The sequence below is a fragment of the Schistocerca cancellata genome, chromosome 4 (genome assembly GCF_023864275.1).
Source record: "Schistocerca cancellata isolate TAMUIC-IGC-003103 chromosome 4, iqSchCanc2.1, whole genome shotgun sequence".
Lineage (NCBI taxonomy): Eukaryota > Metazoa > Arthropoda > Insecta > Orthoptera > Acrididae > Schistocerca > Schistocerca cancellata.
The window spans coordinates 328,714,009-328,726,394 of record NC_064629.1 but is presented as its reverse complement, the minus strand read 5'-3'; the positions used below and the strand labels follow the sequence as shown (position 1 = coordinate 328,726,394).

General features: G+C 44.2%; 1 non-coding gene across 1 annotated transcript; it reads left to right on the top strand.

The window, feature by feature from the left end:
* Positions 1-11,995: 11,995 nt before the first annotated feature.
* Positions 11,996-12,070, top strand: Trnat-cgu (transfer RNA threonine (anticodon CGU)). Its single transcript has one exon. It is a non-coding gene; the product is annotated as a tRNA-Thr (tRNA).
* Positions 12,071-12,386: the final 316 nt, after the last annotated feature.

Below are 12,386 nucleotides of genomic sequence, written 5' to 3'. Positions count from 1 at the left end.
TCGATGATATCGGATGGTAGTTTTGTGGACAACATCTACCATCCTTCTTGTAAACCGGTGTGACCTGCCCTTTCTTCCAACAACTGGGCATGTTTTTTTTTATTCAAGGGACCTACGATAGATTATATTTAAACGAGGGCCTAACTCAGCCGAAAGTTCAGTACAGTATTTTATAGTTATTCCTTCAGACCGTAGAGTTTGGTTCAATTTAAAGCGCTTTCAGCTGTTTCTCAATGCCACTGGCTATAATATCTATTTCACGTATCATTACATGGATTAAATTGGGGTAGTTCTCCTGGATTTTACTTTGTAAAGTAACATTTCAAACGGAGTTAAGCATTTTTTCCTACCCTTAATTTCAGTTCCTGTCTCATCCACGATTGGACCCTATCTTTGGTGGCACTAACAGCCTTTACATACGACCAGAATTTCTTTCTGGTTTTTGAAAGGTCATTAGACAAAATTCTGCTACTGTAGTCGTTGAAGGCTTCACGCATTGCTCTCTTGAGAGCCAAACGTGTTTCATTCAGCATCTCTGTGTCTATAACCCAATGTATTTTTTTACACCTACTATACAGTTCTCTCTGTTTCTTTAGAAGTTTCTTCACAGTGTCCGTATACCACAGAGGGTACCTCCTATTATGAACTGTCATGCTTGGTATATTTCTAGCCAGTGTATGGTCAACTATTCTTTTAAACTTGAGCCATAGCTCCTCTACATGCAGCTGTCGTGTGCTAAAAGTTTCAAGTTCCACACTGAGTTACGACACTATTGCTTCCTTATCTAGTTCACTGAACATATGTATCTTTCTGCTTGTTTCATTTGCCCTTTGTACTTCGGTAATCATTGATTCCACAACCGTGTCATGGTCACTGATATAAGTTCCGATAATTAAACCCTCAAAGAGGTTAGGTCTGTTTGTTGCCATTAGATCTAAAATATTCCCCATCGTTAGTGGGGTTCTGAACCATGAATTCTAGGTAGTTTTCAGTACAGGCATTCAGTAATGTTTCACAGGATGTCTTTTCTCGCCCACCGCTAACAAAACAGTAATTTTCCCGACTGATTGTTGGGTGGTTAAAGTCTCGTCTCATGATGACAGTATAACTGGGGAAATGATGTTTTCTCTAAAGTTTTCTGTTACATCGGGTGAGAATCTGGTGGTCAACAGAAGGAACCTACTAAAATGTTATGCCCACCTCTGATACTGACTCTCGCCCAAACAATCTCGTATGCAGCTTCAGTTTCTGTCTCAGTGGATTAGAGTGACTTGTGTACTGCGAAACATACACCACCTCCTTTTCCTATTAGCCTATGCTTTACATAAGCTTAAGTTTTCGCCAGAAATCTCACTGCTCTCATCTTCAAGTTTTAGCCAGCTTTCTGTACCCGGTGTTATGTGAGCTTCACTGCTTTTCAGAAGCGCTTCAAACTCTAGCACTTCGTTGCGAATGCTTAGGCAGTTAATTGATAGGGTTTTAATACTCTTGCCTGCCTGTGGGGAAATTCCTTTGAATCTTACACTGATAATTCTGGATCTCCTACTGCTGTCATTATCTACACTGGATGGGGAGTCGCCTAATCTAAAAAAAAAAAAAAAATGCCTTGTGTGCACCCCACACACGGTCAGCTACTTGGGTAGCAGCCTCTGATATGTAGTGCACGCCTTACCCGTTTAGGGGGCCCTGCAGTTACCAACCCTATGGCACAAGTCCAGGAAGTCACAACCTAGTTTGCCACATACCCTTCGAAGTATTTGATTCAGCCCTCCGACTCGACTCAGAGCCAGGAGGCCACGATCAGTTCTGGCGACAATGCTCCAAATTGCGAGCTTCCTTGAAACTTTTTGCGAAAGGCTGGTCTTCTCAACTTTACCTGAGAGTCACTGGAAGAATCCAAGTACGACCTCGAAACTCAGACGACAGGTATCGTTTGTTCCAACGCGCGCCAAAATCTACAGTTGGTAGCACCCTGTTCCCTAAATGGCTGCCGGAATAGACTCTTAAACATGTTAAATAAGGTCCACAGGCATTCATTCTTAGTGCACTGGTCTTCCTCCCTGTCCCTTACTGCCATTTCCGTTAGGTGTACCATTACTCGCCGCATGTTTGAATTGCCGATCATTAATAGACCCCTATCCTTTTGCGCTTGCCTTCTCTTGACACAGAACAAAGCAGGTTTCCGAGTAGGTGAAGGGAGTCCAACTCTGTCAATTTTAGTTTCATTGAAAGACAGCACCTCGAACCTCTTAATTAGGGGGATCTTTATAACAACCTGAGTCCTCCCTGCTCCCTGTCTAACCTGTAAACGACGTCAAGACCAACCACTGACACATCAGATTCGATACTTCACACAGATAAGACAGGAGCCATAGAAGAGTACAGTACTTGAGGTACCTTTGTTACTTCCCGTGCACGACTCTTGGAAGACCTACCAACACACACATTCTCAGCAGCTACCTATCGTTTGACAGTATTCAGGGCTATTTCCACCTGCTTACGAACGCAGACTAACTCGTCCCATGTTCTAGAACAGCATTCACAGCGGGTCTGCATTGTGGCTGTTGCAGCGTTTTACAGAGCAGTGAATAAATAACTTCAAACAAAGCCTCATTATCTTTTAACCTGCTTATCTAAAAATATTCCTGATTCTATTTCAGATCTGAAGCATCTAGTACAAAAAGGAGAATTCCATTGAGACAACAGATAAACATGTGTTAAAAATTATTAGTTTTCTATAACTGTTTGAGGCTGTAGTTGCTAACAGACTCGAAAGAAACCTTCATTTAAGTTAAATGTAGGAAATATTCACTCCTCTTGAAAGGAAAAACTAGATGTAACATGATATGTTGTAAAATGAACTGCTGTAACTGCAGTATATGATCAGAAGTATCTGGGCACCTGGCTGAAAATGACTTACAAGTTCGTGGCGCCCTCCATCGGTAATACTGGAATTCCACGTGGTGTTGGCCCACCATTAGCCTCGATGACAGCTTCTACTCTCGCAGGCATACGTTCAATCAGGTGTTGGAAGGTTTCTTGGGCAATGGTAGTCCATTCTTCACGGAGTGCTGCACTGAGGAGAGGTATCGATATTGCTCGGTGAGGCCTGGCACGAAGTCGGCGTTCCAAAACATCCCAAAGGTGTTCCATACAGGGATGTTATTGTCGTATAACCACTTCGCCACAGGCCGTACATTATGAACAGGTGCTCGATCGTGTTGAAAGATGCAATCGCCATCCCTGAATTGCTCTTCAACAGTGGGAAGCAAGAAGGTGCTTAAAACATTAAAGTAGGCCTGTGCTGTGATATTGCCACGCAAAACAACAAGGAGTGTAAGCCCCCTCCATAAAAAATACGACCACACCATAACACCACCGCTTCCAAATTTTACTGTCGGCACTACAAACGCTGGCAGATGACGTACATTGGGCATTCTCCAGACCCACACCCAGCCATCGGATCGCCAAATTGTGTACCGTGATTCGTCACTACACACAACGTTTTTCCACTGTTCAATCGTTCAGTGCTTACGCTCCTTACACCAAGCAAGCCATCGTTTGGAATTTACCGGCGTGGTGTGTGGCTTATGAGCAGCCGCTCGACCATGAAATCCGAGTTTTCTTCCGCAGAACTATCATAGTACTTGCAGTGGATCCTGATGCAGTTTGGAGTTCCTGTGTGATGGTCTGGACAGATGTCTGCCTATTACAAATTACGACCCTCTTCAACTGTCGGCGGTCTCTGTTAATCAACAGACGAGGTCGGCCTGTACGCTTTTGTGCTGTACGTGTCCCTTCACGTTTCCACTTCATTACGACATCGGAAACAGTGGACCTAGAGATGTACAGGATTGGGCAAATATCGCCTACAGAGGTATGACACAAGTGACACCCGGTCACCTGACCACGTTCGAATTCTGTGAGTTCCGCGGAGCGCCCCATTCTGCTCTCTCACGATGTCTAATGACTACTGAGGTCGCTGATATGGAGTACCTGGCAGTATGTGGTTGCACAATGCACCTAATATGAAAAACGTATGTTTTTGCGGATGTCCGAGTACTCTTTATCACATACTGTACATCACAAACGCCGATTTAACATGAAATAGATAATGCTCAAGACCATAACAGCGCCCCAAAAATCTCAAAAATGTACATGTATTCGCTTTGATATACGCTGAAATTCAGGATGAATTTCATTAACCGCGTATAGTGATCTGCTACGAAATAAGTTAGCTACAACATTTGTACAAAAATTGTACAAAAATTTTCTAAAATGTAATTTTTAACCGTCGAAAATTCTCAAAATAAACCTATTCATATCGAAATTATACACTGAGGTGACAAAAGTCATGGGATAGCGATATACACATATACACATATAGAGATGACGGTAGTACCGCGATCGAAGATTTATGAGAAATAATCGAGACGTCAGTTATTGTACAAAAACCTCCGCCAATATACTTTCGTAATTATGGACGGCCATAGAGACAGTATGGCACTATGTTTCTGAAGGGAACTTCCAACAAGATGTGAAAGGGCATTGCATTGGCGAGGCTGTCACTTGTACTCTGGTGACTCATGTCAGAACGTTTTCGCAGATTATGGTCACACGATGGGAATTAACAGACTTTGAAAGCACAATATTAGCTGGAACTAGACACATTGGACATTCCATTTCGGAAATCGTTAGGGAATTCAATATTCGGAGATCCGCAGTGTGAAGAGTATGCCGAGAATACCAAATTTCAGGCATTACGTCTCACCACGGTCAACGGTCTCTTAACAACCAAGCGCAGCGGCTTTTACGAAGAGTTCTCAGTACTAACGGACCACCAACACTTCGCGAAATAACCGCAGAAATCACTATGGAACGGTGGACGAACGTATCCGTTAGGGCAGTGCGGCGATATATGGCGTTAATTGGCTATGGCAGCAGACGACCGACGTGACTGCCTTTGCTAAACAGCACGTCATCGCCTGCAGCGTCTCTCCTGGGCTCGTGACCATATCTGTTGCACTCTAGAAGACTGGAAAACCGTGGCCTCGTTGGATGAGTCCCAATTTCAGCTGGTAAGAGCTGATGGTAGGGTTCAAGTATGGCGCAGACCCCACGAAGCCATGGACCGAAGTTGTCAACAAGGAACTGTGCAATTGGGTGGTGGAATCAGAATGGTGTGCGCCGTGTTTACATGGAATGGACTGTGTCCTCGGTCCAGATGAACCGATCATTGACTGGAAATGGTTATGTTTGGTTACTTGGAGCCATTCATAGACTTCATGTTCCCAAAAAAACTTGAAATTATTACGCTGACAATGCGCCATGGCAATGGGCCACAATTGTTGGCCATTGGTTTTGAAAACCATTCTGGACAGTTCGAGTGAATGATTTGACCAACTTGATTACCCGGCAAGAATCCCATCGAAGATATATGAGAAATAATCGAGGCATCAGTTATTGTACAAAATCCTGCACCAGTAATACTTTCGTAATTATGGACGGCTCGTAGAGGCAGTATGACTCAGTGTTCCTGCAGGGAACTTCCAACAACTTGTTGAGTCCATGCCACGTCGAGTTGCTGCACTATGCTGGGCAAGAGGAGGTCCGACACGATATTAGGAAGTAACTCATGACCTCTGTCACCTCAGTGTACAAACCGCGAATTAGCCTGATATCTGTCACTAGCCACACGCGTCGTAGCCTGGAACCAGTACTTGACTGGTGTGAATACATCATTTTTGTTTTACATTGTTATTAACACTGGTGTGCTGCCAGTTCTGCACAGCATATTCAAATCCGTTTCTCCAATGACTGGGTTATTTGCAACTCGTGGAGTCAATCAATTTTTTTTCTCATTAGGCTACTAAAAACTATTTAGGCTATAGGGCACAGTTTTTACAATAGAGCAAGAAATGACCTCAGAGAGTACATGCTAGTAGTAGTGCAACAAGAACATGGCTCCACTCTGCAGTGTTGCGAAATTTATTCAAGATGGCGGAACCAAGATGGCGGCAATAGATGTGGCAATGTCGGAATCACTCATGGCAGGGAGTTCAAATTTTGGTGGGAAAATAGGTCTATTGAGCTACCCCCACAAACCTAACACCTCCCTTCGACCATCTTCCCTCCCTCACCACCTCTTCCCCACCAAGAAAATGGTGGTAAAATTTTAGCTGGAAAAATGGTGGGAGAAAATCAATTTGTCTACCTCCACTAACCTAACTCGTCCAACAACCACCTCTTCCTTGGAATTGGTGGGAAAAGGACTGAGTCTGTGATGCACTGCTGGATAGGATAAGTGTAAGTCAGGAATTTGCGTGCATTGTTTATTTAAACATTTGATTTGTCATAGACAGTAGCTTCATCAAATGTGTTCATCATGAGGTCCAGAGTCCGACTAATGTAGTACACAGCACCGCCACCAGAGGGCACTGTCATCCTTTCCATGACATAATTGAAGGTGGTGATCTAGGGAAGAAATGGCGGGAAAAGGAATGATTCTGTGTCCAGCTGCTGGAGAGGAAGGAGTGTACCTGATTTATTTTCAGCAGAAAGTTGTAACAGTTTATTTAGGGATGGATTTGACATATTTTATTTATCACACTGATACAAAACACTCACCCTGATGTGCTTGGAGTCACAATAAATAACCTACAGATGTGCAAACTGCTCGTAAATTACCGAAATAATGTAGTACACTTGTGTACAGACACCCAAACAACTCGTGAATTGTCAAAATAATGCATAAAAACCTTCTGCAAATGCGCTCACTACTTGTAAATTGTCGAAATAATGCACTGCACAGCGTACAGACATGTTCACAAAATAATGCAATACACTGATGTACAGACACACTTACTACATGTAAAATTGTCAAAATAATGCATGTATAACACTTCACAAACATGCTCACAACGTTTAAACAGCCAAAATAATGCAGTGCACAAATACTCATTACATGCAAAAACACTTTCGAACTATCTTCAAAAAATTCGACAGCAACATGTCAGCGATCTGTTTCCTACAGAGGTTAGAGGCAGAATGATGACTGGATGTGTGGGCATCCACAGCGGCTTAGCCTGTCCCCCACGCGAAATACGTTTGGCCTCACAAATGTTTACCATTGCTGGTGTGCTAATGCATTGCTTTTCTACCTGCGGGTTCAGCGCTGGCCTAATTGCCAAGCGAGATATTTGCCTAGCGAGCGACTCACCCTGAAAGATGCAACTGAAAGGTTGCCAGTGTTATACTGACGTCACATGTCTATGTAAATAACAGCCAAGTCTCCCTCTGGTTGCACTATAAAAATCTTTTGCAATATTTTCCCAGAATAACACAGGAAGCATTCTTTCTAGTGATCCTAATGCAACAGCCTGTCCATTATATATCAACCCTTCCCAGAACTTGTAAAGCGCTGCAGAGATAGTTAACAGTTGCCTTTGTTGATGTAGGAGCGTCCATGATGTCTCAGCTTGTCTGCATGGAAATTCTTGTCCTAGCAGGACCTGTTTACGAAAATATCCCAGAATAACATCGAATGCATTCTTCCTGAGGGTCCTAATGAGGGACCCTGTCCATCATGTGTTACCCCTCCCGGAAATCGTAACGTCCTGCTTTCAACATATGTCTCAGAAACGACAAACGTTCGCTTATATTTTCACAGCTAAAACCCTTCATCGTGTCTGTTCATGTTTGCAGAAACACTGTTAATCATTAAAACTTTCTTGTTGTTTGGAAAGAGAGTACTGTCTACATATAGAGGGAAAAATCGGAGCCGGCCGGAGTGGCCAAGCGGTTCTAGGCGCTACAGTCTGGAACCGCGGGACCGCTACGGTCGCAGGCTCGAATCCTGCCTCGGTTATGGATGCGTGTGATGCCCTTTGGGTAGTTAGGTTTAAGTAGTTCTAAGTTCTAGGGGACTGATGACCTCAGAAGTTAAGTCCCTTAGTGCTCAGAGCCATTTGAACCATTTGAACCATTTGAAAAACCGGAACAATTACGCAAACAGAATTTGAAGCACTGCCCCACAAAAGAGAAAAATGGCTGGAGTTTTAAGTGTCCTACAGCTGGTAGTATGGTGATGTCCTAATGCCACTATGGCGGATGAGGGACAGCATCCACCCCTGAGATGGATGGTCTGCTTCAACTTGTCTTTGAAGACTGGAACAAATAAGGCATCACGTTACTCTCAGAACTTTCTGTAGATACTTTGCCCCATCTTGTACAAACCAGACTCCTATCCTCCAACACAAAGGATGTCTTGTGAATTAAGGGAGCATTGTGACTGGCTCTTACTGAATTTACACTTCAGACTGCTGCTGCTGCTGCTGCTAGAGTGGGAGCACTACCCGCCATTTTTTATCTGCAGACGAAATTTTCAGTGGCAAAACTATTTTGCACAGATCGGCATGTCGCACTGACAGTTAAACGTTGCAAAATTGGTCTACAGATGGTCTAATACGGAAAGACACTTACGCAATTACGCTGCTCTGCTACTGTAGAGGAAAGCTCTAATATTTCAGCGTGAAACCGATCTGATACCCGGCTATATCACCACATACCATATCGATGTAGTAAACACTCAGTTCGTATCCTCCACCACACAGAATCATTCCCTCTGCATCCTGCATCTAGCTGTCAACCACCAAGCACACGTACATACACCAAGAAGACAGATAGCATAAGTAGATGCACCGAATATACTTCTCCAGCACTACATATTTCGCACAAGGTCAGGTGGTCATCCACTGTAGCCGATGGGCACAAGTACACTGACCCAACACACACACTGGCTTGACGTGTGACCACAGCACCCTCATCAACCGAGGTCAATATCCAATCTGTTGTACAAAGGCTGGGTCTGTTCCCCTCGGCACAAAGGCATTACTGTTTCTCACCCTGACCTGCTATCTTTCTTGCTTTCTACACCCATCTCCAGACTCTGGGATTACAAGAACATGTATTTTCACATGGCTTACCAGAATATTATACCATTTTCGCGATACTTATCGATATGAAGCTCATAGCAATATCGCCTGCATAGCTATATCGCTTGGACAGTATAATTCTCAAGATATAGAGTGGAAATTATTCCTCTAGAAATCCCAAACTTTAGCAAGTGCAGCGAGATGGAACGTGCTGTAAACCATGCAAAACGTGAAACTTATCTCGTTTGCGAAACCCATTATGTGAAAACTCGAAAAAAAAGATAATTCTACTCACGGATACCAATGTTGGTGATATAACAGATTCCAAGTCGTCCGTACAATTTACAAAGTCAACTAAGGTGTTTCTAATGTCTAGAGAACCAGTAAAAATGTCTTCCACACGTCTTTCACCTTCTAGATGCAAACAACACACACCACAATCGATGTTCCCACAACTAAATAAAGCAGTCAACCAGACAACTTACATGGGAGGGAATAATTCTCCAGCACAAGCACACGTCCATATTGAATCTTCTCAAATTTCCACATAGAACATATGGTATCACGAAGGCTATTCAACACATACTAAGTATTAATTCGCTATTTAGTTGTCTAGAGGGCGCCATGGTTAGGTCAGATATATTCCTGTACCCCAATCGGCCATTCCATTCAGACGGCTCCTACCGTAGTCCAGGAACTTGGATAGTTCCCACCATAGGCCACGACTGCCGCACGCCACGCACCCCAAGACAGAATCGTCCTAGGAAGTAGGCCACATATATATTTGAAAGCTGTACTTAAAATTAAATATTACTATTGCAGCCTCTATGTAAGTAGGCTGTTTAGGTTTTCTTAGTGCTCTGTATGAAAATCACTGGCTGTGCTGTGTGCAGTCTGTGGCTAGTTGACATTGTTGTAAAACTCGCCATTGTAGTGTTCGGCAGTGGATGTGAACAGCGCGTAGCGTTGCGCAGTTGGAGGTGAGCCGCCAGCAGTGGTGGATGTGAGGAGAGAGATGGCGAAGTTTTGAAATTTGCAATACTGGATATCATGAACTGCTATATACATTATGACTTTTGAACACTATTGAGGTAAATACATTGTTTGTTCTCTATTAAAATCTTTCATTTGCTAACTATACCTATTAGTAGTTAGTGCCTTCCGTAGTTTGAATCTTTTATTTGGCTGGCAGTAGTGGCCCTAGCTGTATTGCTGTAGCTTGAGTAACGAAGATTTTTGTGAGGTAAGTGATTAGTGAAAGGTGTAGGTTAATGTTAGTCAGGGCCATTCTTTTGTAGGGATTTTTGAAAGTCAGATTGCGTTGCGCTAAAAATATTGTGTGACAGTTTAAGCACAGTCCTATATAATTTTTCAAAGGGGACGTTTCATATGTCGACCCTTAGCCGAGGATACCTCACTGGAATCTTCTGATTTTTTCTTGTAGTTTGTGTTATTAGTGTAGCTATTGTTTATTGCTAGCGCGTAATTATAGAGAGAATTTCCTTTGTAGTTGTAGTTTTTCATTGTTGTACAGTAAAACAGTTGTGGCATGCATGTAGATCTGCACCAAGTATTTCGCAGCTGCGCTTGCAATTAACGAGATATTATTTTCAGTGCTATGTTAATGTGTTTTCTTATTTTGCTCTTCAAATTGTGCTTTTCTATGTTGCTGTGTGAAATATTGTGACAATAATGGCGTTGGAAAAACGTAATACTAGGCTCCAAAGTAAACTGAGAAATGACAGTGAAGACGAAAGCAGTGTGTTAGCGCCACCGTGTAATGAATTAACTAATGTTCAACATAGTAATTTGGTGGCAGAATGAGATTTTCACTCTGCAGCGGAGTGTGCGCTGATATGAAACTTCCTGGCAGATTAAAACTGTGTGCCCGACCGAAACTCGAACTCGGGACCTTTGCCTTTCGCGGGCAAGTGCTCTACCAACTGAGCTACCGAAGCACGACTCACGCCCGGTACTCACAGCTTTACTTCTACCAGTACCTCGTCTCCTACCTTCCAAACTTTACAGAAGCTCTCCTGCGAACCTTGCAGAACTAGCACTCCTGAAAGAAAGGATATTGCGGAGACATGGCTTAGCCACAGCCTGGGGGAAGTTTCCAGAATGAGATTTTCACTCTGCAGCGGAGTGTGCGCTGATATGAAACTTCCTGGCAGATTAAAACTGTGTGCCCGACCGAGACTCGAACTCGGGACCTTTGCCTTTCGCGGGCAAGTGCTCTACCAACTGAGCTACCGAAGCACGACTCACGCCCGGTACTCACAGCTTTACTTCTGCCAGTACCTCGTCTCCTAGCTTCCAAACTTTACAGAAGCTCTCCTGCGAACCTTGCAGAACTAGCACTCCTGAAAGAAAGGATATTGCGGAGACATGGCTTAGCCACGGCCTGGGGGATGTTTCCAGAATGAGATTTTCACTCTGCAGCGGAGTGTGCGCTGATATGAAACTTCCTGGCAGATTAAAACTGTGTGCCCGACCGAGACTCGAACTCGGGACCTTTGCCTTTCGCGGGCAAGTCCTCTACCAACTGAGCTACCGAAACACGACTCACGCCCGGTACTCACAGCTTTACTTCTGCCAGTACCTCGTCTCCTACCTTCCAAACTTTACAGAAGCTCTCCTACGAACCTTGCAGAACTGGCACTCCTGAAGGAAAAGATATTGCGGAGACATGGCTTAGCCACAGCCTGGGGGATGTTTCCAGAATGAGATTTTCACTCTGCAGCGGAGTGTGCGCTGATATGAAACTTCCTGGCAGATTAAAACTGTGTGCCCGACCGAGACTCGAACTCGGGACCTTTGCATTTCGCGGGCAAGTGCTCTACCAACTGACCTACCGAAGCACGACTCACGCCCGGTACTCACAGCTTTACTTCTGCCAGTACCTCGTCTCCTACCTTCCAAACTTTACAGAAGCTCTCCTGCGAACCTTGCAGAACTAGCACTCCTGAAAGAAAGGATATTGCGGAGAGCTTCTGTAAAGTTTGGAAGGTAGGAAACGAGGTACTGGCAGAAGTAAAGCTGTGAGTACCGGGCGTGAGTCGTGCTTCGGTAGCTCAGTTGGTAGAGCACTTGCCCGCGTAAGGCAAAGGTCCCGAGTTCGAGTCTCGGTCGGGCACACAGTTTTAATCTGCCAGGAAGTTTCATATCAGCGCACACTCCGCTGCAGAGTGAAAATCTCATTCTGGAAACATCCCCCTGGCTGTGGCTAAGCCATGTCTCCGCAATATCCTTTCTTTCAGGAGTGCTAGTTCTGCAAGGTTCGCAGGAGAGCTTCTGTAAGGTTTTGAAGGTAGGAGACGAGGTACTGGCAGAAGTAAAGCTGTGAGTACCAGGCGTGAGTCGTGCTTCGGTAGCTCAGTTGGTAGAGCACTTGCCCGCGAAAGGCAAAGGTCACGAGTTCGAGTCTCGGTCGGGCACACAGTTTTAATCTGC